The 6,009-nt window shown below is 34.3% G+C and overlaps 1 long non-coding RNA gene across 1 annotated transcript in view; it reads right to left on the bottom strand.

Moving 5' to 3' along the window:
* Nucleotides 1-5,974, bottom strand: part of LOC109367330 (uncharacterized) — a 69,877-nt gene extending 63,903 nt beyond the window's left edge. The window contains exon 1 of the long non-coding RNA XR_014883092.1: nt 3,409-5,974. This is a non-coding gene — a long non-coding RNA (uncharacterized LOC109367330). The remainder of the gene's footprint in view (nt 1-3,408) is intronic.
* Between the last annotated feature and the right edge of the window lie 35 nt (nt 5,975-6,009).

Here is a 6,009-nt window from a genome sequence, read left to right as displayed (position 1 = left end):
TAATAGAAGTTAGGCATTTTCAGCCACGCAGAAATGAATGTTTTGGATTTTATCAAACAGCTGGACAGAATGAAACAAGTTTTATATTAGACATTTGAACATACAGTCCAGGCAAAATCAGCTTTCTGAAAGTGAATACAATGATGTGCTTTCAAAGACTTGAAACTACTCTTTCTTTACCAAGCCAAACATATCAATTGAAAACATGAGGAAATTCCTGGAAACGTAGCCATAAGAAATATTAGGTTAAAAGAAAGCCAGAGAACATGACCTGATGACAAATCTTTGAGTGAAGTTCAGTGGCGTTGCATCATGACATGGTGCTATTTTGAGAGGTTTGAGGTCTGAGATTATTTTAATAGAACTTGAAAGCCTATCTAATTGCAAGTACCAACCTATGTGCAAACCTTTACACCACTGTAAAACGAAAGAAACATCAGCGTTCAATTCATTCAGATTCAAAAATCCTTGATCCTGATAGAGAAGAATTGGAAATCACATCCTACCTTCTCTTCAGTCTGAAGATATTAAATACAGAAATTTAAATATGAGAGAAAGATGCAGCAGTTCTCTCTGTAGCGTGCTCAAGGCCACATTCTTTACCTCTGGTGGGGTGTCAGGGCTTATTGGCACAAGTCCCATACATACAAAGTGTTCAGCTAAAGAACGATCCACCTTATCTGCTGGCTTAAGAATGGCATACCCACTAAATCAAAACAGCATAACACTACTATGCTGCTCAGCTGTGTCCAGACTTTATATATATATTGCAAGCTAGAGTGAGCAATGGCATTTATTTTTAGATGGAGAGAAAGATTGTAAGTGTGACTTCACATGCTTGTTATCTGGACTCTTCAGATGTCGATCAACAGGTGTGAAAAGCTTTCCTCAGCTATGTTACTACTGCATAAACAACAGGGCTATTCTAAGATGAGCTTGAAACACATGAAATTTTAACTCTCCAAATGAGCAAGACAAACATTGCATCTAAACATACGCCAGATTGGTTTACAGAGTGCTTCTGTATCAACTGTTCCAAGACAAATGCTTTCATTCTCTTACGTAATGTCGAAGTGCTACCAACAACCTGAAATTTTAAAACCTTTTTAAAGCAGTTAAACTCTGTGTTTCCACTAACTCAACAGCCTTCTTAGATTTCCAACTGCATTCCAACACTTTAAAAATATATTAACACTTTTGTTCAGATCAGAAATGTGCTTTTGAAATCCCTCATCATTCCACTTACTACATTTTGCTTCACATCATACAACAATTTCAAAGTGCATAAAATGATTACCTTTATGACCAAATTCAACTAGAAGATGATCTCTGGCAGCACTGCTAACACACACCATCCACTAATGGGAAGTCATTCAGCAGAATCAAACTAGAGCTAAATAAGCTCTCCCTGAAATACACATTAAGTAGATGCCACATCCTCAGAACCAACTGATTTGCTCGTACTGTACCGTGCAGTCTGCTATTACTGTAGACATAGCCTGAAGCATTTATTGCACTTTCACTGACAAAAAGTTTCTTCACAGAAATGAAATTACTCGTAGTGTTTAAAACTAGAGATAGATCCACTGTGTATAATTTTGACCTGTTTGCTCAAGAATTTTACTTAAGATGATTTGATCAGCAATTTTGGTTCGAATTTCTATAAACCATAATTTCTATAAACATTTCTATAAATGTAATAAGAAATGACCATATACTATTAGATATAGACCTGATTTGAATGTAAAATACAGGCCTTTGAATTAAACTCTCTTTTAGAGAAAACTTTTTCACGAGGATAAAATTATTATTTACCTTGCGGGTTTAAGCATTTATAAATAAAACAATGGGAAACAAAGCCCATTTGTCAATGTATACCCAGCAAACATTCTAAAGGCAAACACATTCTGCAGATTTGCCCTTTTGTGTTTCTTTTTTTTTCCTTCCCTCCTTCCTTCCCTCATCCAAGGAAGTTATACAGACAGTTTCTTTTTGAAATTAATAAGAAAATTCCACAAGCAGATTATCCCTTAACATATTTACTTTTGAAGTAAAATGCATTCTATATCTTCTCAACTTATACTCAGTTGTTTTGTGGTACTACCAACTAAAACCTTGTTTTACATTGTATGCTTGGTAAATGATACCATCTACACAATGCTCAAGTTTACAAAGGATTTTGATTCTAGATACACTAAAGCACACATTTGTTTTAGCGCTCTGAGTGAGTGCTTTTTGTTACACTCAGCCCTCCTAATCCTTGCTCTCCCCACACCAGGGCATGATCCAAAGAGCACTAAAGGATCCAGGAAAGTCCTGAAAGATTTTAGACTGTATTACTCTGAAAAAAGCTCTCGATGGCGTAAGCTAGAACAGTTGTCCAAAATAAAGCTTTAAGGAAAGTTCCATACATTTCATGCTGAAAAAATTACAGCTGTGCTGGAATGCCAAATTCAGAAACACAGAGATGGTGGAATAGTTAAAGATTGTTTTTAATCCCTAAGAAAACAAAATATTTAGTAAACACAAGCAAGATTCTGAGCAAGAGGAAAAATCTCTGATAAGTTTTTCACAGTCTTTCTTTTCTAGATAATCACTTGAAAACAAATTTTTATACATCTCATTCTTTATAAAATTACTTTTTACAATCTTTTTAGTATATTCCTGATTTAAGAGGTTTTTAATTGTCCTGCCAAAACAAACAAACAAACAAACAAACAAACAAACCCACCATAACACATGCAGCCAAATTACAACACTTTCAAGAAAAAAAAAAAAGAAAAAAAAAAGTTGTTTGTGGCATTACACAAAACCTGAAGGGGGCTATTAACAATACTTTACATGACTGTCACAAGGCACAGAAATACTTATTCCCCTTGTATATAGAAATGAAGTTTCAGAGCACCAGCTTAACAGGCAGTAGAATTACAAGGTACTTATAGGTTGTGCACATACACAAAGCACAGGCAAGTTTTCTTTGAGAAAGAGTAAACCCCAAGGAGAAGCTATGACTGCACAGAAGACAATCTGTTTGTCGTTCAGTCTATTTATAGGTAAAATACTCTTTTAATATATTGACTATTTCATTTGTGTGTAGAACTCATTCAAAATTCTTAATGAATGCTAGCTACTTAGCAATCATATTTCTGACTGAAATTTCTGTAATTGGCAGTATCATGAATAATTCTTGCCACTGCTATACTTGGCTAACATTGGAAAATCTATAGCTTGCCCATTTAAGAAAGCTGGGAGTGTGTTAAAACTAAAATAGAAAACATTTAACCAAAACATTTTAACTTTGGCTCTTTAATTAATTTCAAGAATTACATGACTTCCTGATGTTTTATTCTTCAAATTCACCCTATTTCATTTTCACTGCAATATCTCTAGCTTCAAAACTACACTTACTTTTACAGAAAGCGCTGCTGTCCACTGCTCTACATCTTGCACTTCTTTGAGTGAGCCAATTCAAACCTAAGCAGAATGTATGAGATGATAAGTACAATTCTTTTACAGCCAGATTTTTCCACGACCTCTCTTATTTCATTTTATTATTTATAAAAGAAGTACATAATGCAAGAACACTCAGATACAAAGATGATCAAGCTGCAAACAGGCACTGTGCAGAGAATAGCTACCCCACAGCTTAAAATCCAAACTAAGCAGATCAGGCAGATACAGTATAGAAGGAAAAAGACACTGCAAAGAATAAATAACATGATAATTTACAAATATTTTGCTCCTTTGCTTCCTTTCACAGAAGACTGGTGGACTGAGGTAAAACAAAACAAACAAACAAACAAACAAACAAAAACATCCTAAACTGTAAGAGTTAGTAAGCAAGAGAAAAATGCACAAGCAATGATTCAATATAAAATAAAAACATGCAGGTAAAATGTGTAAAAATTAATTATGCCCCAAGATGGAAGCAAAACCTTTTATTAACTGATCTAGTTGTAAAAAAATGTGAGACCAAATAGGGATTCTAACAAGACTAGTTGTTCACACTTCTATGGGAGTGTAAACTAATTAATGATGACATAATCACAAGATTTTTTTGATCCCAACACAGGATTATAATTCTAAACATGTTCACATATTTCTTCTCTGACTCATAATTTATCCAGCCTTTTCCATTCTCATTACAATTTATGAGATTCTTCTCCATGCGTACGTATACCACAGAGCTCTGTTAATTGTCTTTCCCATTTATTTCCTATCCACTGCCTATTAGTAATTGCCCTTTCTGAATCAAGAGCTGCTTTCATCTTTCACAGTGGATGAAAGAATGACATTTCAGAAATGATTATTGAGATATGGGTGCTGCCTTTCATTACAGATCCACTGTGCTGTGGATCTGTCACATGCTGTGACAAAAAGGCTGTTCTTTTAAAGCTACACCTGAACACAGACACGGCTTTTGAAGACTATTACTGTAGAACAGTATCAGCTATTGCCCACCTCTAGATAAAAGTAAGGATTGAGTAAAATATGCATTTTAGCATTTGAACAGATAATGAACAGTCAAATAAATCTTAATTCTTTTGTGGCATGTAAAGAAAAAATGCAAAACCTCTGAGGCACTCATAACAGCAGTGCTGCATGGGACCTCAATGCTGTTTGCCAGAAGAATTTTCATAGTAATTCAATTTTCCAAAACAGAACTTTCTCTGAAATGCTGGAAGGGCTCTAATTCATGCTGTCACCACAATACAAAACATAATACAGTAATATGAAATGAGGATATTTTCCTATTCTCCTAGTTCACAGGCCAGGAAAAAAAAAAAGAAAAAAAAAAAGTGTTTAACTTTTTTATGTACTGGATATGCGGGAGAAATGAATTAGTAGTATCCTAATCAGAATAATATAATACTTACATACATTCCCTATATTAAAAAAAAACAACAAAACATCAAGTTTGCCACAGTGGTGACAAAAGAATATATATTTTTTTGTTTATTATATGAATCTCCCTTGACACTTCAGATATCCCTGAAATATGTCAATTTCAGTAAACTGACAGCAGCTCTAACTTATACATTGACTCCCAAGTTAGAGAGCCAAACTGATGTCACCAATTATTTAATGCATTCTATCTCTATGATCACCTCATCATATCTCAATGCTTCACATACTAGAATACTTACTGCTATGTTTTAATAAACAGGACCAGGTTGCACCTGTTCAAAGTTCATGGAAGCTATCTACTCAGTCTCACAATAATCAAGAGGTAACAGCTGCCCCTGTAGCTGATTTAACATTTCTGCTATACTTAGGGGGATAGACAAATGAACCAGCTGTTCATGTTTAAACTAAATTTCCCTAAGAACATTCCTGGGTCTGTAAAGACCTGAGTCATACAGTCTTAAGACAGTTCGGTATGTGATACTGCAAGCTAGAAGGACAGCAGTATGTTTCTAAGTCTCTTTCTGCCACATTGTTGCTTTTATTTTTTTTTTTTTTTTTTTTTTTTTTTTAATGAAAACAGTAAGTGAATGTTACTGACTTTCCACACAGACTTTCTTTAAGGAGGAGGCAATCAACGTCAGACACCAGTTAAGGAAAATGCCAGTAATCCTGAATAATTCTTTCACCCTCATTCTAAAATAATATTTGCAATTTATCTGAAGTTTTTCATTAGATGATATTGAAATGACTCATAAATTAGTATTTTTTGCAGTCTTTTGAAGGGTGGGAAATGTACTCAGCATCAGTTTCAAAAAGATTTGTTTTGTTGTTTTTTTTTTTTATTTCTCCCAAAACTGTTATACTTGCTTATTGGAGTCATCAAAACAAAAATATGAAGAAATAGTAGAATTCTGCTCAGGTCTTCATGTAGAAACACTGAACATCCACTTCCACAGAACGTCTCTTCCAATTTAAAACAATTACCTGTATGAGAAAGGTTTCACTCATCCCGTAAGATGAAATGCTGCTTGACATCACATACAGATGAAATGTACAGTTTAAGAAAAAAATTACCTGAGGTGGTACTGTTTTCTCAAAGAA

Source organism: Meleagris gallopavo, chromosome 4 (assembly GCF_905368555.1).
Source record: "Meleagris gallopavo chromosome 4, MGAL_WU_HG_1.1, whole genome shotgun sequence".
Lineage (NCBI taxonomy): Eukaryota > Metazoa > Chordata > Aves > Galliformes > Phasianidae > Meleagris > Meleagris gallopavo.
The sequence above is the reverse complement of the archived record's forward strand: the minus strand, read 5'-3'. Positions and strand labels throughout refer to the sequence as shown.